Below are 24,630 nucleotides of genomic sequence, written 5' to 3' on the forward strand. Positions count from 1 at the left end.
AAAACAATAAATAAAAATTAGAATTCACTATTTCTCTGTTGATCCACTTTTAGGATCATATGATCTACCTTTTAAACAGTTAAAAATTCCAAATATATGGATTTAAAACCTTCTATACTTTCCCATAATTAATAGATTTACTGTTTAACTATGTTACACACACACACACACACACACACACTCAATCATTTGAAAACAGAAGAAAATAATTCAGGAAACATTTCCTTTCTGCACATGTCTATCTCTTTTTGTTTGCAAAGATGTGTTACTGAAATTTCATATTGTAAATTCTGGCATTATGGTCTCATGGAAATCGTCTGTAGGTTTCATTTTGTTCTGCTAAAATCTACAAATTTATTTCAGCAAGGTTTTGGCTGTATATCAGCAGGTGACAGAAGTCTAAAAACTTAATTTAAGAGTGGGACCTTCAAGATTAAAAAATAATTCCAAAAGGTAGATTTATTCTTTATGAGTAAATGTCTTACATTTCACTTGCACAAATGAGAGATAAATTTGGGTGAGTGAAAACATTTCTTGGGGTGGGGATGTGGCTCAAGTGGTAGCGCGCTCGCCCGGCATGTGTGAGGCCCGGGTTCGATCCTCAGCACCACATACAAACAAAGATGTTGTGTCCGCTGAAAACTAAAAAATAAATATTAAAATTGTCTCTCTCTCTCTCTATCTTTAAAAAAATTAAAAAATTAGAAAAAAAAAACATTTCTTAAATGCAGACAGAAATGTAATTGTGAAACACTTTTTTAAAAAATGATTTAAATAGGTGCATAGATATTTAGTTTGTATTTTAACATAAAACACCTAAATTTGTATTTATGTCCGTGATTAAACTAAACTTCTTCATTCAGAAAACAAATGCTGAACAACTACCAGATGCTAAGTTTTGCTGTAACTAGTTTTGTCATAAATATCATCATTTAATTTTAGAGTCAGATAACATTGTGGTTTTTTTTTTTTCTGGTTTGTCAGATCTTTTTAAATTTTTTTTTATTGCCAAATAATGAACATTGTGTTTTAAATCAAAATAGTAGTTCACACCCCACATACCCATGCTTTGGGAAACAGCAGACTGCATATAAATGGAGGTCCTATAAGTCTGTGTTTCCTGGCATTGTGGGAGATGTCTGAAGTGTGTGGAAGTACACACACATGATGACTGCATGTTGGTGAAATTGCCAAACAGCACATTTCTCAGACCACATTGCCATCATTAAGTGAAACATGCCACATACAATAAGTTAAAGGGATTTTATAAATAATTCAAATGAAATACAGTAAAAATTTGAAACTTTACTGAACGTTCATTTACCTGATTAAAATGATTTCTTGCAGTCTCCAATTCTGTATCTACTGTACAAACAGAGATTTCAGCTTGCTTTCTCGCTTGATCCTCTTTGTTAAATTCTGTTTCTTTTTCTTTTAATGAGTTCTTATTTTTTTCATGTAACATATCATCATTTTTTCTCTTCACCTCATCTTCTTTTAAGGTATATCTGAAGTTAATATGGGTGCCTTTTAATTGATTTTTGCCAAAAACCAAAAATGTCTTTTTATGTTCTGGCTCTTTGTATGCTGATTTAGTATCTTAATAAAAATTCTATGTTCTCTGAAGCTTTTATAGTTTAACATTTTAAATTTCTCCTTTAATCTTGTGTAAAACATACATAATTGAAAGTCAATAATAAAAAAATTATTTTGTTATTTGATAAGTTTCTATTACTAGCTAATCTTTTAGATACCACAGAAAAGGAATTTAGAAATGATTTGGTAAATTGACAAGTTTAAGGCAATTTTTTTTTTGCACAATCATAGGTCCTCCCCAGTTAAAAAGATAATTTCATGTCAAATAAGTTTTAAAGACATTGTTTATATACAAACTTATGAATTCAGTAGTAATATCAGATAGAGAAAACCATAGCTCAATAACAAGCAATTAGGTTGAAGCAATAATAAAAAGCCTTATGGACCAGAGGTTCAGAGGTGAATACATGGCTAAATTTTATCAGATATTTAAAGAAGAACTGATATTAATCCCCCATTACATTTAAGAGCAAAGGAAAGATGCTTCCAAAGCAATTCTGCAAAGTATTACCCTGACTGGAAAAGTGAATATTGGACAGAACAAGAAAAAATTAGATATCAATATCCTTGAGGAACATAGTATAAAAATTCTCATAAAATCTTTGCAAACCACATTCAACAACATATTACAAAATAGCATACATATCAGGCATAGTGGTGTAGGTCTATACTCTCAGAAAAGCATCAGGTTGTTTGAGGAACACTGTAATTTCAAAGCCAGTCTGGGAAATTTAGTGAGACCTGTTATCAAAGTGAACAATAAAAAGTCCTGGGGATGTGATTCCTTCGTACCATGCTCCTGATTTGAGACTCTAGTCACATACAAAAAAAAATCCATAAAAGCTGATTTTGATCCAGGATGATTCAATACATGCAAATCAATAAAACTAATACATCACACATAGAATCAAGAGCAAAATTACATGATCTTTTAAGAAGCTGCAGGAAAAGCCTTTGACAAATTCAATGGCCCTCATGACAAAGCCCTGAGAGATTAGAAATAGGAGAATTTTATTAAAAGATAATAAAGACCAAGTATACCAAATCCAAAGCCAATAGTAAAATGAAGAAGAACATTTTCTCTAAAATCAGGAAATACACAAGGATGTTCATTGCCACCAATCTCACTAATCACAGTACTTAAAATTTTAGAAAAAGAGAAAGAAATAAAAGGGATTCAAATAAGAAAATTAAAATGTTAAATTATTTCTATATGCAAATGATTTAGTCCTAATTCTTAGAAGAACATAATATATTATTAAAATTCTACTTTGATGAATGAATTCATCAGAGTAACAGGATATAAAATAAACATATAAAAATAAACTGTTTGTCTATATACCATAGCAAACCTAGAGAGAATAAAGCAAGAGTAATAGCTCATTCAAATAACTTTAAAAATAGCTAGGAATAACCCTAAACAAGAAAGTGAATGACCTCTTCAAGAAAAATTACACATTGAAGAAAAAAAAATAAGAAAACAATAGGAAGTAAAAAGATCTGCTATGTTCATAGAGAAGCAGAATTAATATTCTGAAAATGGGCATAGTACCATAAATGAATTACAGATTCCATGTATTCCCATTCAAATTCAAATGGTATTGTTTGCAGAAATGGGGGGAAAATAACTACTTCTAAATTTGTATGGAAGAAAAACAAACAAACAAAGAAATACTTAGACAAAGTGATACTGATCATAACAGAAACAATGGATAAACCACAATGCCCAATTTCAAAATATAAAACAGAGCCATAGTAATAAAAACCATGGTCCTGGTGTAAAGAAAGACCCATAGACCAATGGATAGAAAAGACGACAGAGAGCAAACCCAGGGGTACAGTCATGTGATACTAGGCAAAGACACCAAAAACATATTTTGGAGAAAAGACAAACAACATTTTAGAAATAGTGTTGGAAAAACTAGATATCCGTATGTAAAAGAAGAAACCTAGATGCCTATTTTCTAACACTGTACAAGAGTTTATTCAGAAAGGACTAAAGACATATGTACCAGACTAGAAGGTTTACAAATACTAGAAGAAAATATATGGAAAACACGTCAGTATGTAGGCAATAACTTCCTGAATAGAGCCCCCTACAGCTCAGAAAATAAGAGCAACAATGGATAAGAGAGGGTGCATCAAACTGAAAAATTCCTGCATAGTAAGTGAAACACAAAAGAGTAAGAAGTGGTAGCCTCCAGAAATGGAGAAAAGCTTTGCCAGCTATTCTTCTGACAGAGGATTAATATCCTAAAAATATTAATGCAAATATCTTAACACCAGAAAAACAAAAACCTTTTCAATAAATGAGCAAATGCACAGCTAGTTCTCAAAATAAGAGATACAAATGGCCAACACTTCAGGGAAAAAAAAAAAAAACCCATAAGATCTTTATCAATCGGGAATATGCAAATCAAAACAACATCAAGCTCCCATTTTCCACCATTCAAAAAAGCAATCATCAAGAAGGCAAATAATACTGGGAAGATGAGGAGAAAAATCTCTTACATGTGAATGGCAGGAACATAAATTACTATATCACTATGGAAATTCATATGAAGGCTACTCAAAAACTGAACATAGAACTACTTTATTATTCAAATATACTACTAAGTACTTACCAGAAAATATTAAAGTCAGCTTATTTTAGAGATATACACATGCCCATCTTGCTATGACACTATTAATAATAGGCAAGTTATAGAATCAGGCTAGATGCTAGTTAATAAAAGAATGGATAAAGAAAATGTGGTATATATAAACAAGGAAGATTTCTATGCATAGAGAACAACAAAACTAAGTTAATTTTAGGAAAATGAATAAAACAGGGAAGCATAATGTTAAATAATATAAGCCAGACTCAGGAAACAAGTATCATATATTTCTCTCACATGGAAAACTAGAGGTGGAAATGTTCCACATAAAAATAGATGAATAATAAATTTTATCCATTAGCTCTTCATAACTGAAATAAAATTAAAGGTAATTTCAAAACAAAAGATATCGTTTACATTTAACCTTATTTTAGCTTCTCCAGGATATTTGCAAATATATTTCCTAACCTGGAATAGTTCATAAAAATAGTAGTGTTTTACAATAAACATTAAAGTAAGTAAATACAGAAACAGCTAAAATTTGAAATTTCAAAATTAGACATAGAATTTATATATTTTAAGAAACTATAATGGAAAAACAACAATTCTGAAACTAAAGTATTACCATACAATTATTGAATGCTTCTGCTTCCAGAACTGGTTATTACCTTGCACACACCATTTATTCTTTGATTAGATGAAGAGTAAATTTTTAGAAAATTTCATTACCTTTAGAATTTTTATTGGTTCTTTTCAGTTATATGTCAAAATAGAAGTTATATACTAGAATATAATTATAAAAGCATAGAATATAATTTGTTCTAATTCAGGACCTAGTACTTCCTTCTGTTCTTCTAATCTTTCTGCTATTTACTATAGTTTTTTTTTTTTTTTAATTACTGTCACTTTTAGTGGAAAGACTCAAAGTATGGATATGCAAGCCATTTTAATACAAGTATTAAGATACAGATTCTAGATTTCTGGGTTGCCATAATTCCCAATATTACTTTAGTATAAATATGGAGTCACGGAAAGAAATAGAGAATATAGGTCTCCTCAAATGCTATGATACCAAAATATCAAGGGTCCAAGTAAAAAAAGAAAAGTTATGTGCAATGTATATTATATATTCCAAACTAAAGGCACCAGGGAAATTCCACAATTTTATAAAAATTAATTTAGGCATGAGTATTGTAAGTCATGTAAGAATGATTTAAAAACCACAGTAATGAAAACTGATACAAAAAAATCCTTGAATAAATATTATATTTCCTCTACAGTTAGAAAGCTGTTTCTAATGCAATTTTTCTTTCACTATGTATTTCACAGCCCATTGTTACTTCCAGCCCCCATGATCCCCAAGTACTTGAGAGAACAGTGATACAAAAAGCATTTTTTTAAAAAAATCAACATAATTCTTTAAAATGGATTCTTAGCAAATATTCATACAAAATATAAGAAAAAATATAGCTAAATTTTCAGCATTAACATCTTAAAACACAAAATTCAGAGCAAGAACATGAGGTTTTTTACAAAAGATCACTTTACCTTAATAGGAGCTTCATAGCTGTCCCCAACCATTGCAAACAAGGAATCACCTGAGTGTGATTTTTTGATAGACCTTTAAAGCAAAAATGTATAACAAAAATGGTGAATAGTTTTCTTTTTAAAATAAACTCTGTTTAATTTAAGGTATAACTTATTAAATGGTGTTTCTTGATTGATTAATTAAAATATGACCTCCAATTAAAAAAAATAGCTTGTGTTCACCTCTTTCTGACTCTACTGCTGTGAATCTATAAAATATTCAATATAGATATTAAGGCACTCTTAGTTCAAATTCAGAGCAATAACCAATACATGAGCAGAAACAGATAATAATTTGTTCTTGCAAATTGCCTGTCTTGAAGGCTGAATTTAAAACCCAATTAATGGCTGACATTTCTTTTTCACCTGAACTGAAACAAACCTCTGGTAACACAAGACAAGATAACAAGAGGCACAGTTCTCTCTCGTGAATATCCAGGAGTCAAATACTAAGCAATGTTGTTCTTCAGCATGGAAATCACCAATAATAATACACTATTTATTCCCTCTACCCACAAATAATGCACAGAGTTCTCTGGAACTTTAAAAATTATTGAAAGTTAAAAAGTGAATATATATGTTATTTAGAATACCTTTGTCAGAAACATTGAAATAAATTATAAAATTGATTTTTCCTGTATAGGTCTCACTTTATTCAGGTCCTCATAAACTAGCAAGCCCTTTAAAACCTTTACAAGCACTCAGACACCCAGGGGGAAAGACTGGCAGAAAAGCAGAGTCTTGGTATTTGTACCTCTGTTTCCCTAGCTATTATGTAAATACACTCCTTCCTCTGGGAATCCATTTCCCAGTCACTCATCTGCAAAATTCAGTGGCAATCTCTAAACTTGAAATCTACATCCCTTGAATATTCAGATTCCTGACACAAGGTTAAACTAAATGGAGTCTCCATCATTGGCCTGTCTGAATACCTTTCCAACTACTCAACTGAAGCTTTGTAATAACTTTCCCTGCCAATCACTCCTTTGCCCAGCACTACATGTACATTTTAAGGACATCAGCAATTTGGAAAGAAAGTAAAGGTGAATGAAAACCTGTTTTGTGCCACAGATTCATGTATTCTAACAATTTCCACAGTCTGTTTCACTAGTCTCTAATCCATTCCTGCATCGCAGAGATGAAAACAGGCAAAATACAAGCTATTAAGACTTCCTCTAAATTTTGTATTAATATGCCTTTATAGAGAGCTTTTAATATTCTGTGTCCTTCATTCCTGTTTTGTGCTCATCAAACTAATCATAAACCCTAAGATTTTGGTCTCTTTTTAAAAATGCTTATTCCTACCTAACACAGTGTTGTTACTCTGGGTAAATACTTTTATAGCCCTTTCCTTCACTAGTTAAATTTTGATCTTCTACCACTGTGTTCACTTAAAAATTCTAGTCTTGTCCTCTTTAGTTGGGTTCCTATAGTCAATCTTCAATCTATTATTTTAAAAATCACCTTAAAAATGATAACCAGAAAATGTACTGAGCTCAGAATTAAGAAACTGGAGTTTAAATCTCATTGTTGTCATTGTTTGTACCCAGAAAACTCCCTTTAATATATTTAAGTTTCAGGTACATCCTCAAAACTATCATTTGGCTGGCATGTAGAACACATGCTGAAAGACTAGAAGGTTTCTAAAATTCCTTAAAATTCTGAAATTTCTAAACTTTTGATCTGTCAAAAGAAAAAAAATATTCAATTGACAAAATAAAGCAGAAACACAAAGAGAACAAAACAGAAAATACAAATAGAAATTAAATAAAAGGTTATAGTCATAAAAAAGGAAAAAAAGTATAAAAGTAAAAGTCTTCATAAAATTGTTAGGGGTAGTAATTGAAGAGAAACTAACTGGAAAATCAGGAAGTAGAGAAATTAGAATGTCCTCTAAGGATTAATATAAGTAATACAACATTGTCTAAATAATGTTATTCATAACTTTCAGTAAAATAATTTCTCTACAGCACTTGCCTGATCTTCTTGTTTATTAGAAACCATGAGGCCATAGCTCTGTGAGATTTTCCATAAAAGCTTTTGATATATTAAGAAAAAATCCTGATTACTAGTGGAACTGTCAATATCAGGACAAAATCTTGGACTACAACCTGGCTTATCAGGTAAAATATAAATCAGAATTAACACACAACTGCCTTTGACTTTCTAAATTGATGATACACAATTTGAAAGTTAAAATGTGAATATATGTGTTATTTAGAATACATTTGTCAGACACATTGAAATAAATTGTAAAATTTATTTTTCCTGTATATGTCCCACCTGTACAGTGGAACAACACAATGGAGTTGTCAGCCAGGTAAGACTACAGTCTAAACACAGGCCTGAAACTTATTAATTACACAAATATGGGACCAATAGTCAACCTCTATGAATGACAGCTCTTTATTAGTAATTAACAGATTATAATAGCACAGATACTTTCAAAGTGCTTATAAGATAACTTTAGGAAACAAGTGTTAAATGAATGTGGTATCTGTCCCACACTAGAATACTCAACAAATCCTTCTACCTTCACTCTCCACTTAGTTAATAGACATTTTTTATTTAAAATCTATAAATTCATACCTTCTTAATGAGTCATCTTTAGGACTTTCTTTCACTATTAAATAAAACAGTAAAATATATAATTAATCAAAAACAGAAATATAAAATATAAAATTTATGACTCTGATGTTTTGTTATAAAATGTTACTCCAGACCCATACTCGGAGAAATTTTTAGAATTAATATTAATTGTATTTATGACAGGTAAGTAATGAATGCATTAATAACTCCTAAGTTTCCCACTTTGTACTTATCAAATGCAAGGAAGAAACAACAGGAATTATAAAAGTTTGATACTTAAAAGTAAATCATTGGTCCCATAATCATAATCCTTATTAAAAGTTGCAAAAATGAAAGAAAACCTTATCATTGTCAAATAAAGTAGCATAAATATATAAGTGTCAAACAAGGGGAGACATGATGGTGAATTAGCAGGAAGTGGATTTTCTCACAGCTCCACCATATGGGACTCAGAGAGTGAGAAAACTGCTTCTCTGTGAGGTGGGAGATATTTCTCCTGGGGGTAATACTAGTCAGATAGGCCAAAGAGAGCCTGTCCTCCTCTCCTCCCTTGACACAGCTGTGCCCAAGACCAGTGGCAGCTGCTTCAAAATCTCAATGAGCAGGAGTGATGGACCTTGGTGCTTGAGGGCAGACCTAAGGAGGTAAGAAAGAACAGTACCCTGAAAAAACAGAACTGGTAAAGGACTGGTTCCCTGTCCCATGAATGTAGCCCTGGGGAGAAGAGTAGAGTAAAGTCCTGGGTGTGCACTGATTTATTTATGCCCAGTAACTCCCCATGAAATGAAACACCTGGGGCAAAGACAGGACCTCACTGCCTCCCCTGAGAACATATTGTAGAACCTAGCATGACATATACCCTGGGGGTGGAGCTGACAGCACCTTTCACAGCTCCCCATACCATCCCATGGAGAATGGAAACTGAGAGATGGAAAGACACTTTGGAAGAGACAGCAAGCACATACTCTCAGTAACAATCCTGTTTTTTTTTTTTTTCTTTTTAGTTTTTGTATGTGTACTGATGGATACATGAAGGACATTCATACACTTGTACATATTTGTTTATGCTTTCTCATTTGTACTATTCTGAAACATAGTTATTTTTCCTTACTCTGTTGTTAAGGGTTAAAGTTTTCAATTAGCCTATTTTGGATTGAGTTTGTGTTCTGTTTCAAACCTTTTATTTCTTTTTGTTTCTATTTCTTTTCTCTTACAAACAGTCAAATTCCATTATTCTCACTTTACTCTTTATTTCTTTTACTTGTTTTTCCTTCTTTCTCATAAACAATACATCGTATATCACTTTGCTTCTGCCCTACTCACATCTTGAAACCGCTAATCCTTTTCTATCACCATTGCTTTTTTCTTCATAATGAACTCTATTTTTAATTTCTCCCAGAACTCTTGGTTTATAAAACTCCACACACCACCACTAATGCTAAAGCAACAATTAATACAATTGAAGCTATAGAAAACACCTATTCTTTTATTTTATGAAAGATATAACTCATGATTACTTACTGTCATTACTGATATAAATTGATACAGTTCTGTTTATTGTGCCAACTAACTTTGTGTGAAAATAAAAATTAAGTATGCAATTTAGTTCTATATTTTTTATGGACAGTTGGTTGCAATTATTTGGCTCCCCCCCCCCCCCCCCCAATCTGTGAGCCACAAGATATCTACAGGATCACTAGAAATGCACAGAATAGTAGTTCTGTTGCTAGAGATCCATTTTGATACATGAATAGACACACAAACAATATGAACAAGCAAGGGAACAAAGCATCCCAAATAAACCAGAATGACTCAAAAGCAGATTCCACAAAAACCACAGTGAAGAAAATATCAGAGAAGGAATTTTGAAAGTTTATATTTCAACTGATCTATGAGATAAAAGATAATGTAAAAAGTAAAATCACAGAGAAGACACAAGAAGTAAAATATCAATAAGGAAATAGAAGTTCTAAAGAAAAATCAATCAGAAATTTTCAAAATTCAGAAATCAATAAACCAAATTAAAAATGCAATGCAAAGCATCACCAATACACTAGATGACTTAAAGGACAAATATTCAGGTAATAAAGAAGTAGTGCATAATCTTGAAAATAAAGTTCATCATGGAGAAAAGATGTTACCAAACCATGAAGAGAATTTTTAAAAATATGTATGGGATAATAAGAAAAGGCCAAATTTAAGATTCACTGTGATAGATGAAGGTATTGAATTTCAAAACAAAAAATGAACAATCTTTTCAATGAAATAACTGAAAATTTCTAAAATCTTAAGAATGAAATGAAAAATCAAACACAGGAGGTATATACAACTCCAAATATATAGAATTACAACACTCCTAGCCACAATAGTATGAAAATGCCTAACATACAGAATAAGTATAGAATTTTACTTACAATAGAATTTTAAAACCTGATAGTGAAAAATGATTGGTCATATTCAGAGGCAAACTGATCCAGATCTCAGCTGATTTTTCAAAGACCCTAAAAGCTAGGAGATCTTGAAATAATATATACTAAGCTCTGAAAGAAAACGGATTCTGCATAGAATACTAAATTATATCAGATTTTAATATGAGATAATAACATCCATAATAAACAAAAGTTAAAAAAATCACAACTAGAAAGCTGGCATTATAAAACACACTCAATAAATATTTTATTAAGAAAAAATAAAATATACAAATAAAAACATACAGAAACTAAAATTAAAAGAATAGTTAATCAAAGTAGAATCTATTTCAACTTGATAACTAGAAATGAACCAAAATAACAGGAAACATAAATCATCTCTCAATAATAACACTGAATGTTAATGGACTCAACTCATCAACACACATACACTGGCAGATTGATTTGGAAAAAAAAGAACCCAACAATAGCCTGTCTCCGAGAGACTCACCTCTTAGACAAATATATACACAGACTAACTGTGAAAGGATGGGAAAAACATATAATTCACATGGATCTTATACACAAGGTGTATCTATTTTCATATCTGATATAATGGACTTTGAGCAAAAGTTCATCAGAACAGATAAAAAATTCCATTTTCAAAGTGCTTAGTAGAGCAATACAACAGAAAGAAATAATAGTGGTAAATATATATGCTCCAAACTATGAAGCATCTAAGTAATCAAAGAGCTCCTTCTCAATATAGAGAATCAAACAGATCACAACACAATAATATTGGAAACTTTAAGATGTGTCTCTCATCACTAGAAAGATCATACCAACAAAAGTTAAATATAGAACTAAAATTACAATAAATAATTTAGACTTAACAGAAATGCACAGAATATTTTACTCATCAATGACTGAATACATTATCTTCTTAGCTGCAAAGGGAACATTTTCCGAAATAGACCATATTTTAGTATATAAAGCAACATTTCAAAAATACCAAAAATAGAGCTAATACCTTGAACTCTGTCAGATCATAATGGAATAAAACTAGAAATCAACAAGATGAAAATTAAAAAAAAAAACTAACACTAGGAGACTAAATTCACTATTGAATAATGAACAGATAGATGAACAAATCAGAGTTTAAATAAAAAAATTAAATGTAAATGAGAATAGTGATACAATATATAAAAACCTTTGGGACACTATGAAGGCAGTTCTAAGAGAAATGTTTATAGCATTGAGCCCATACATTAAAAGAATAGAAAGTTACTGAGTAAAATAATCTAACATTATATCTTAAGGACCTAGAGAAAAACACTAAAATCAGAAAAATAAAGGAAAAAATAAAAATCAAATATGAAATTGATAAAATCAAGATGTAAAAACTGAAAAAGAAATGAATCAAAATTTTTTTAAATGAACAAAATTGATAAATATTAACCAAGCTATCAGAGAAAAATGAAAAGTACCAAAACCTATGGTGAAAATGGAAATATCAGCACAGATACTACTGAAACAGAGCATAAATAGAAGCTATTTTTCAAAATCTATACTCCAATAAGCTAGAAAATCTAAAAGACATCAGTAAATTCCAGGAGACATGAGCTCCCCAAATTTAACCAGAAGTATATAGAAAATTTAAAGAGATCAATTTAAAATAATGAGAATAAAAAAGTCATCAAGACTCTACCAACAAAGAAAAGCCTAGGGCCAGATGGATGCTCAGCCAATTTCTACCAAACCTTTAAAGAAGAACCAATACCAATCCTCCTCAAATTATTTCATAAAATTGAAAAAGAGGGAATTCTTCAAATTCATTAAATGAAGCCTATCTCACACTGATACTAAGTCCAGACAAAGATACATCAAGAAAAGAAAAATTCAGACTAATATCCTTGATGAACACAGATGCAAAAATCCTCAATAAAATACTGCTAAATCTCATACAAAAATAGATTTTAAAAAATAGTGCACATAACCAAGTGGGTTTCATCCCAGGAATGCAACACTGATTCAACAAATGGAAATCAATAAATGTAATTCATCACACAAATAGATACAGAGATGAGAACACTTGATTATCAAAATAGATGCAGCATCTATTTTTTACATAATACCCCATCTATTCATGCTTTAAACACTAGAAAAAATAGGAATGAAGGAATCATACCTCAACATTGTAAAAGCTATACATGACACACCCAAGGACAACATAATTATGAAGGGAGAACAACTACAGAATTTCTTCTAAAAACTGCAATGAGACAGGGATGCCCACTTTCACTACTTCTATTAGTACACAATGCATCTCTTAGCAAATACAAAATGTAGAGATAATACTCTGCAATCTATCAGATCATAAATGAATAAAACACCAGAAGACCAAATTCACGACTGAATGATAAATAGAGAGCTGAACAAATCAGGTCCTTTAATCTCTTGCCAGAGCAATTTGGCAAAGGAATGTAATTAAAGGGATATGAATAGGAAAGGAAGGGCTAAAATGAGCACTGTTTGAAGAAAACGTGATTCTATATTAAGAAGATCCCCTCAAAAAAATAGTCACTAGAAAGCTTCTAGAACACAAATGAATTCATCAAATTTCAGGATACAAAAGTAACATTCATAAATCAACTGTTTCTATACTCCAATAAAAGATGAGCTAAACGAGAAATTAGGAAAATTATCCTATTCAAAATAGCATAAAAAAACACTTGGGAAACAATCTAACAAAAAAGGTAAAAGACCTCTACAATGAAAATTACAGAACACTCAAGAAATAAATTGAGGAAGGTCCTAGGAATGGAAAGACTTCCCATGTTCTTGGATAGGCAGAATTAATATTGTCAAAATTACCATACTACCAAAAGTGCTATAAAATTTCAATGCAACTCCCTTCCAGCGAAAGCCCAAAGAAATGCTCTACCTTTCAGATCCCACAGAAACAGAAAAAGCAATAATGAAATTTACTTAGATAAACAAGAGACCCAGAATACCCAAAACAATACCTAGCAAGAAAAATGAAGCAGGAGGTATCACAATATCAGACTTCAAATTACACTACAGAGCTATAAAGACAAAACCAGTATGGTATTGGCAACAAAACAGGTAAGACCACCAATGAAACAGAAGACAGAGACAAACCCACATAAATACAATTACCTCATACTAGACAAAAGCACAAATATCATATACTGGTGCAAAGATAGCCTCTTCTACAAATGGTGCTGAGAAAATTTGAAATACATATGTAGTAGAATTAAATTGAACCCTAATCCTCCCACCATGCACAAAAACTCAACTCAAAGTGGATCAATTACTTAGGTATTAGACCAGAATCCCTGCACCGGATAGAAGAATACATAGGCCCAAAACTCCAACATATCAGCTCAGGAACTGACTTATTAATAAAATCTCTAAAGCAAAAGAAGTTGTTGGTGGGCCTGACCTTGGATCTACATGGAGGAATGCTCATCTTTCTCATTGTGCAGCAGGGATGTCCTAACATACAACACTATGTTTTGGGACAGAGTGTTGTCAGAACACTGGCAAGCACCATTTACCTGCTCCTTTGACAAGAAATTACTCCCCAGTTGGTACAAGGCAGTTGCTAGACTCTTGGTGGCAGGACTCCCATAATATTATATGTTGTGTATCCCCTCTGGCCTATCATGACTGCTATATGTAAATTGGAACATAGCCACTATGAAAGCTAGTTTTGCTGCATAATATAGCAGAAGCAATTATCTGCAACTGTCTTTGGAGGGGTTTCTGTATGCCCTCAAGCTCCCAAGAGTAGATGCTGAAAGGGCAGGCCCCTCAACGCAAAGTAAAATCAATTTTCTATAAATGGTGCTCCATCAAACTAAGAAGCTTCTTCACGGCAAAGACAAAAACCCAGAACATGAAAAGTGAGCCAACACAATAGGAAAAAATACCTTTGCCACCTGCACCTCAGAAAATGCATTAACTTCCAGGATAGATAAAATAATAATAATAATAATAATAATAATAATAATAATAACAACAACAACAACAAAAACAGCTTAAAACTAATAATAACCCCATCACCCACATCCACCCATTTAATAAATGAGCAAAGAAATTCAACAGGCACTTCACAGAATACAGATGGTCAACAAATGTATGAAAAAAAAATCTACAGAAATTAGAGAAAACCAGTAAACAGATCAGGGACAGAAAGCTTACAAAGACATTCCAGTGTAGGAGACAGCAAATATGCTCATCTCTTACTTCCAGCTACTTTTTCTATCTTATGTGTGGTACAAACAAAACTTTACTTCCCCTAGGGACAAAAGTGTTGAAAGATGACAACCTTCAGAGTTTATACACTCTTATCCATACCACATGGTCATAGGGAAATACAGAAAGAAGCACCAGGGAAGTAGCAGCAAGTTGTTATGTAGATATAGCTGATATGATAAAATATTTAAATAGGCTATGAACTCACTCATGCTTTCAGAATGAGCCAAACATTGTCTCTCCATATAGAAGAAATTCTTTCCCACTTCATTAAAACTATAAAACAAAACAAAACAATACAACAACAACAAAAGAATAAGACATTTACTCTGAGAGAATCTACTGGTAGGGCAGAGGAAAGAGCTAAGTGGTAATGTATTGCATAGACTGAAGGAGCTCTGGCTTCAATCCCAACAGTGAAATAAATAATGATGATGATGCTGACAATGATGGTGATGATGATGATGATGATGTGGAGGAGGAGAAGTACAAATGACTTGTACTGTTAAAATTATATAGAATGAGTTTATATTCACCACTCAAAAGAAGAGGAGTATTTCAATTCATGCATGCTATTCACATTCTAGTCTTATTTCACATGGCAAGGTAGATGTAAAAGACCATTTGATGACAATTTTATAAACTATGACTTTTTTAAAAAATATTTTTTAGTTGTAGTTGGACACAATTTCTTTATTTTATTTATTTTTATGTGGTGCTGAGGATCGAATCCAGTGTTTATCATGTGCTAAGTGAGCACTATACTACTGAGCCACAACCCCAGCCCAAACTATGATTTATTGAGACTTTTAAATTCCATAAAGAAGAGTTTATCTGGTCCCAGGAGAGCAGGATGGTCCATTTAGTACTGTGTTATACAATATGATGTCAATTTTCTCAATCCTCCTCATAAGTGGAAGATGTTTATAGACTTCACACTTCTAAATTTGTATGGAAGAAAAATAAACAAACAAAGAAATACTTAGACAAAGTGATACTGAAAAAAAACAAAGGAGAGAAATGAATTACAGTAGATGGGGTAGAGAGAGAAGATGGGAGGGGAGGGGAGGGGGGATAGTAGAGGATATAAAAGGTAGCAGAATTCAACAGTTACTAATATGGCATTATGTAAAAACGTGGATGTGTAACCGATGTGATTCTGCAATCTGTATTTCGGGTAAAAATGGGAGTTCATAACCCACTTGAATCTAATGTATGAAATATGATATGTCAAGAGCTTTGTAATAGTTTGAACAACCAATAAAAAATAAATAAATAAAATAAAATGCATGCTGTGTTTAACCTTTCAAAACACAAAAACAAAACAAACAAAAAAACATAGTGCACCATGATCAAGTGGGGTTCATCCCAGGGACACAAGGTTGGTTCAACCTATGGAAATCAAAACAGGATTCATTAATAGACTTAAAAAACATAACATAATTATCTCAATAGTTGAAGAAAGAGCATTTTACAGAATACAGCATCCATTCATGTTCAAAATGGTAGAAAAAAATAGGGATAATACGAATGTAACTGAACATTTTAAAATCTCTATACCAAAAAACCCAAGAGTAACATGATTCCAAATGGAAAAAAATGAAACATTCTTTCTAAAAACTAGAAAAAGACAAGGGTGCCCTCTTTCACCACTTCTATTCAACATATGAATATTGAAATTCTAACCAGAGCAGTTTGGAAAAAGAGATTAAAGGGATATGAATATGAAAAGAAGAGCTCAAAATATCCCTATTTGCTGACAACAACATTTTATATGTAGAAGATACAAAACTACAGCACAAAATTTTTAAAACTCATAACCACACTCAGCATAGTAGCAGGATATAGAATTAACACTCATAAATCAATTATGATCCTGTACACAAATTATGCATCAGCTGATGAATCACAATGGATTCAAAACAATTTAAAAAATAAAATAATCAGGAAACAATCTAAGAAGTGAAAGACCTCTATTATGAAAATTACCAAACACTAAAGAAAGAAATTGAAGAAAACCATAGAAGATGGAATATTTCAAATGTTCATGGATTGGCAGGATTAATGTTACCAAAATTGACATACTACCAAAATGCTATAGTTTTAATGCAACTTCTATTAAAATGTCAATGATATTTCACAAAGAAATAGAAAAAGCAGACATAAAATTCACTTAGAAAAACAAGAAGCCCAGAATATTCAAAACAATCCTTAGTGAAAAAAAGTGAAGGAGACAGCAGACATCACAAGATCCGATCTCAAATTATACTATAGTGCTACGAAAATGGCATGGGATTGGCACCAAAACAGGCAAAATGTCCAATGGAACAGAAAAGACATCACAAAGACAAAAATCACATTCATACTGTCTTGTTAATCTAGACAAAGTCACCAACAACATACATTAAAAGAAAAGACAGTCTCTTAAAAAATGGTACTGAGAAAACTGGAAATATGCATGTGGCAGAATCAAATTGAACCCCTACCCCTATCCCTGCACAAAACTCAACTCAAAGTACATCAAGGAACTAGGCATTAAACCAGACATCCTGTACCCACTAGAAGAAAATATAGGCCCAACTTTCCATCATCTTGTCTTAGGAACTGACTTCCTCAACAAGACTTCTAAATTGCAACAAATAAAATCAAGAATCAATAAATGGGAAGGTAACAAAGCAAAAAGCTTTCTCACAGGAAAGAAAATTATCAAGAAAATGAACAGAGAACCTACAAAATGGGAGAAAATCTTTACCACCTGCACCTCAGAACATTAGTCTTCTGGATATATAAAGAACTCAAAACAAACCAGCACAGGAGGCTGAAAGAGGAGGATCCAGAGTTCAAATCCAGCTTCAGCAATAGTGAGGCACTGAGCACCTCTATGTCTAAATAAAATGCAAAACAGAGCTGGGTATGGGGCTCAGTGTTAGAGAACTAGCCTTGCAGGTGTAAGACCCTGTGTTTGATCTTCAGCACTACATAAAAATAAATAAATAAATAATAAACAAGTAAATAAGTAAATTGTGTCCATCTACAACAAAAATAATAAAAAATAAAATAAAATAAAACATAGGGCTGGGGATGTGGCTCAGTGGTTGAATGCCCCTGAGTTGAATCCCCACTACTTGTCCCCATGAAAAAAAAATCAAAAAACTTAACACACACACACACACACACACACACACACACACACAACCCAGTATAGTTAATATTCTCTTCTAGTGGTCATAGGATGTCAATAAATGTGCAAAGGATCTGAAACTGGTTGTTTACAGAACAAGAAATACAATTGGTGAGCAAATATATTTTTAAAATGCTCAATATCCAACCAGCAGTGTATGAGGGTACCCTTTTCCCACATCCTCACCAGCATTTGTTGTTGTTTGTCTTCATCATGGCTGCCATTCTTACTGAAGTGAGATAGTATCTTAGGGTAGTTTTAATTTGCCTTTCTCTGATTGCTAGAGATGGTGAGCATTTTTTCATATATTTGTTGATTGATTGTATATCCTCTTCTGAGAAGTGTCTGTTCAGGTCCTTGGCCCATTTGTTGATTGGATTATTTGTGTGTGTGTGTATGTGTGTGTGCTTAGCTTTTTGAGTTCTTTGTATACCCTAGAGATTAGAGCTCTATCTGATGTTGAGGGGTAAAAATTTGTTCCCAGGATGTAGGCTCCCTATTCACCTCACATATTATTTCTCTTGCTGAGAAAAAAAACTTTTTAGTTTGAATTCATACAATTTGTTAATTCTTGGTTTTAACTCTTGTGCTATAGGCATCTTATTAAGGAAGTTGGGGCCTAGCTCCACATGAGGAAGATTAGGGTCTACTTTTTCTTCCATTAGATGCAGAGTCTCTGGTTTAATTCCTAGACCCTTGATCTATTTTGAGTTAACTTTTGTGCATGGTGAGAGATAGGGATTCAATTTCATTTTGTTGCATATGGATTTCCAGTTTTCCCAACACCATTTGTTGAGGATGCTATATTTTCTCCAGTGCATGCTTTCAGTACCTTTGTCTAATATAAGGTAGTTGTAGTTTTGTGGGTTAGTCTCTGTGTCCTCTATCCTGTACCATTGGTCCACCAGCCTGTTTTGGTGCCAGTACCATGCTGTTTTTGTTACTATTACTCTGTAGTATAGTTTAAGATCTGGTATAGTGATACCATCTGTTTCACTCTTCCTGCTTAGAATTTCTTTTGCTATTCTGGGTCTCTTATATTTCCAGATGAATTTCATAATTGCTTTTTCTATTTCTGTGAGGAATGTCATTGGGATTTTGATCAGAATTGAACTGCTGGTGAGATTGTAAATTGGTGCAGCCAATTTGGAAAGCAGTATGGAGATTCCTTGGAAAACTGGGAATGTAACCACCATTTGACCCAGCTATTCCTCTTCTAGGACTATACCCAAAAGACCTAAAAACAGCATACTACAGGGACTCAGCCACATCAATGTTTATAGTAGCACAATTCACAATAACTAGACTGTGAGCCAACCTAGATGCCCTTCAATGGATGAATGGATAAAAATATGTGGCATATCTACACAATGGAATATTACTCAGAACTAAAAAATAATAAGATCATGGCATTTGCAGGGAAAAGGATGGCATTAGAGCAGATTATGCTAAGTGAATTTAGCCAGTCCCCAAAAAACAAATGCCAAACCTCTTCTGATATAAGGGGGGTGACTCAAAATGGGGAAGAGAGGAAAAGCATGAGAAGAAGATTACCTATACACAGGGAAGAGGGGTGGGAGGGAAAGGGAGGGAGAAAGGGAATTGCACGGATGGTGGAAGAAGAGCCTCATTGTTATACAAACTACATGTATGAAGATGTGAGAAAAAAAAAATGAATAGTGCTACCTTAGATTAAGAAGAGAGAAGTGATGGGAGGGGAGAGGAGAGGTTGGAAATATAGGAAGGATAGTAGAATGGAATAGACATTATTATTATTGGTGTGTATATGTGAATGCATGATCAATGTGAATCTACAACCTGTATATTCAGAAAAATGAGATATTGTATCTCATGTGGTTCAAATGTATGATATGTCAAGGTCATTGTAATGTCATGTGTAACTAACTGAAACAAATAAAAATAAAAAACAAATTGTAGTGAAAAATAGTATATGCAAAATGGCATAAATTGACATAAACATACTTTATATTCAGAGGTAAAATTGTGCTTTATATGTGTAATAAGGATTGTAGTGCATTCCACTGTTGTCATGCACTTAAAAAATTATAAGATCAATAAAAAGTAGAAAAAACACAAAAATGCTAAATTTCTCTAGAAATTAGAAAATGCAAATTAAAACTACATTGATATTCCATTCTTGGTTCAGTCAAAATAGGAATTATCAAGAATACAAGTAACAATAAATGCTGGAGAGAATGTGAGAAAAAAGTTACACTCATACTTTGCTAGTGAGACTGCAAATTGGTGCAAGTACTCTGGAAAACAGTATGGAGATTCCTCTGAAAATTTGGAATGGAAACAGCATTCAACCAGTTATCACCCCAGTTGAATCTTGATTTTATTTGTTGCAATTTAGAAGTCTTGTTGAGGAAATAAGTTCCTAAGTTGACATGATGGAGAGTTGGGCATATATATATATATATATATATATATATATATATATATATATCCAAGGGACTTTAAATCAATATACTACAGTGACACAGCCACATCAATGTCTACAGCAGCCCAATTCACAATAGTTAAGCTATAGAAACAACCTAGGTGAGCTTCAACAGATGAAAGGTTAAAGAAAACGGGGTACATATACACAATGGAGTATTTCTTATCCATAAAGAAGAATAAAATTTATGTCACTTGCTGGTAAATGGATGGAACTTGAGACTACTATACTTAGTGAAATAAGCCAATACCAAAAAACCCAAAGGCCAAAAGTTCTCTCTGATCCTAAATAGAATCAGATGTAGCCCATGTATGTAAAAATACACTCTACTATCATACATACCTAAAAAAATAAAATAAAACCTGGTGCTGAAAAAAAAAATAAAAATAAGAACAGCGATAAAAAGCTTTAACCTAACACACACATTTAGTAATGGAAAGAGATGACTAAAATTCAGTGGTCTGAACACACTAAAGCAAGACTAGAAATAAATGAAGAAACTCTTACAGAATTATGAAATATCACATTCAGACAATATCAACAACAATCAAAATAATTGTAAACAAATTACAAAACCAGTAGACACAATTCATAGACTACTTTTATGAATCACTGGTACACATAATGGAGAAGAGGTACAGGCTACAGGCAATGAAAGCTTTCTCAGTGAATAAAATAAACTATTTCTTATATCTTGTGAAAGTTATGGACATCCAGGTATAAGATTTTAGAATACCAAATGGACATGGCCCGAAAAGAACTTCTCCAAATCATAGTCTATAAAATTACCAAAGGTACACTGAAATCTATAATAAGGGCCAAAGCAATTTTAAACACATCAGAAAAATATTAGATTTCTGAGTAGAAATTTTAAGGCCCAGGAAATGGTATATTTCAAACCCCAAATAAAAATGTTAAAAAAGAAACAAAGACAATAATTGTAAAATGGATGGAAAGGATGGTCATCATGTTAAGGTGAAAAAAATCAGAAACAAAACCCCAATTATCACATTCTCTCCCTAACATGTGGAATCTGGGAAGAAAATAAGAATGACTAGAAAATGATGGAGGGAACATTAAGGAAGAGGGAAAGTAACTGGGGATGAAAAAGGGAGTAGAGGGGAAAATGGAAGTAAGGAGAGTGGTCAGGATTCAAGTATTGTATATGTGTGTATATAAATATCACTGTGAAATTCACTAATGTAGGCACTCAATAGGAGCTGATATTAACAGTTGACAGGAACACCTGGTTTTACAACAAGTCCAATCTGCTATCATGTGACCATATACGAAACAGAATGTATAATTTATAAATATTCTTACTTCTGCAAAGACATAAAATTTCAGGGTCAAAATTAATGTAAAATTTTTTCAGACAATATCATTTAGATGATAAATTTCTTATAGTTAATTATTAAGATATCCTGGATTCTATATGAGCAAGAAAGATATAAAAAATATGAATGGAATTTGAACATTTAAATTTTTCCACTCTTCTTTTTTGATCAAACATTCTTACTCTTATTTACACAGGGCATGAACACCAAGAGTAACTCATTTTTTAAGTCTTACCTGGATTGAAATTTACTGATGTTCTAGATTGTGCTTTCATGTATTGAAGAATTAAATTCCTGTTTCTATATTTGAAAAAAGTAATAAAATTGGTATTTTAACACTCATATGAAAACACTGATCAAATATAATTCAATACTTAATAATGTTTTAGATCTAGTATCAGAACTTTTTCATATGCTCTCCTAATCTGTATGCCCTATAAACATTTTGTTAACTTGAAAATTATTTGTACAATGTTTGTTTTTTTCTGTTTTGTGAGATGGTATTTCATGATGATGGTCAGGCTGATCTTAAATACCTGGGCTCAAGCAATTGTCCTGCCTCAGGCTCTTAAGTAGCTGGGGTAAATGCATGTGTTACTGCACCCATAGCTTGAAGTTAAAGAAGAAAAAAGATGAAATGATCATTAATTGAGAACAGGACAGGTAAATATATTAACTAGTGTAGCTTGAACTCAGAAAATGCCCTGTCTCTGTAAAAAATAGGTTTTTGTTCTTGCACAACTTCTTTCTCTTAGGCTTAAGGCCTTTTAAAAAATAAGGGTTGTATCACTTTAGTTCACCAGGTTGTTATGGAGATTTACTAAGACAATATTGAAACATGTTAAGCAAAATAGTAAAATAATGGCATACTTAACTACTTACAATCTCAGCTAGAACTAATGTGCATTTTTCATAGGTTCTAATATTCAAAAGTTAAAATTATTTTAAAAAATGCTTGAGTCCTAATTTTCATGATCAATTGGGCTCTTCTTTGTGCTTTATAACTCAAAACAAATCAACAATTAATTTATAACTATTTATAAATATCTCCTTAAATTAGATAATATAATCATCCCCTTCTGTGAGACTAATCAATAATAACAAAGGCAAGAAATTAACAAATGCCAAAAACTTGGACTACTACTATTTCTTCTCTACCTAGTTGAACAGAATCAGCAGATAAGTGTAGCTACATTTCCATGTTGATCTCCAACTGACTTGGAACACAAAATTTTCTTTAATACAATGGATACTGAGGAGTCATGATGGGGCTTAGTTCTCTTAGATTCAATGAATCTGCTTAATCTATTCCTTTTGAGGCAGACCTTAATAAATGCTGAAAACTTTAGGCAGTGATTCCAACAGCTTGGAAATTTCCATTACTTGGGAAAACTACTAGAAGTGCCAATCTAAATTGGCACTCACCATGGAAAACAGTGATGTGGAACCCCCTGCAGTCAAAGGAAATCTATTTCAAGGGATGGAAGGATTTGGGGCACAGATCTGTTAGCCAAGATGACAGAAAACTCTGATCTCTTCCAGAGATTACTTGAAGCTTTCTAATAGATTTGAATGATTTTAATTTTATGACAGAAAAGACAAAGTCCTAAAAGGATAACGCACCAGAAAGGGCAAGGCTAATATGGGGATTCCACATAAGGTTCCTAAAAGGGGGACAGGGTCAGAGTGCTTAGTATTTGTTGGCCAAAGCTAGAGGCCAAGCTGTCAAAGCAGAGTGCTTCTGCTTGGAAACAACTGTTGAATAAAAAAGCATAAGTGCATGAGAATTAAAAAGAGTGTTGAGTCTAAGTGTGGGTTACCATGAAGACTCAGGGATTGGATCAGTCAGGATATTTTGAAATAAAACCTCTTCACTACCAGACTGCAGGGCCAGGTCTGGCAGAAACACGACAGCAACAGAACTGACAGAGACAAAGGAATAATTTAAAAATCTATTTATTCCCCTCCATCTGACTACAGAATTATCTTCCTTACACTTCAAGGATATCATTAGGTCCTTGATAAATTAAAGGGGGATGGTAAAATAGCTAACTTCAGCTAAACAGGGAATTTCAAGACCCAAATAGCAAATTATAAAATCATAGGTGTGATACTATCTGTCCCTGTGAGGAGGGGTTATGCTTGAAATGAATTGGATAATGCTGGAAACCCTAAGGATAAAGGTTTACAAAGTCCTAAGATATTAGCTAGTGGTATATCTCAGTGGTAGGAAAATTTCCCAGCATGCATGAGAAAAAAAAAAGAAAGGAGAGGGGAAGAGAGAGGAGAGAACAAACCTTGAAGGTGACTCATGCACACATCACTACTTATTTTTTTTTAAAAATAACTAATCCATTTTAATTATGTATATATGACAGTAGAGTGAAATTTGATTCATTGGACACAACTGCAACAACTTTCATTTCTGATTTTACAGGATGTACCATTGCATCATGTATGCAGTCATACCTGTACCAAGGTAATAATGTCTATCTCACTCCACCATCTTTCTTGCCTCCATTACCCCTCCATCCTTCTCTTTGCCCAATCAAAATATCATCACTGCTTCTTGGCTAGACTTTGAAGGGTT

General features: G+C 32.6%; 1 pseudogene; it reads right to left on the reverse strand.

The window, feature by feature from the left end:
• LOC139705867 (cTAGE family member 2-like) overlaps nucleotides 1–24,630 on the reverse strand; it is a 77,016-nt pseudogene that overhangs the window by 46,823 nt on the left and 5,563 nt on the right.

Source organism: Marmota flaviventris, chromosome 5 (genome assembly GCF_047511675.1).
Source record: "Marmota flaviventris isolate mMarFla1 chromosome 5, mMarFla1.hap1, whole genome shotgun sequence".
NCBI classification, from domain to species: domain Eukaryota; kingdom Metazoa; phylum Chordata; class Mammalia; order Rodentia; family Sciuridae; genus Marmota; species Marmota flaviventris.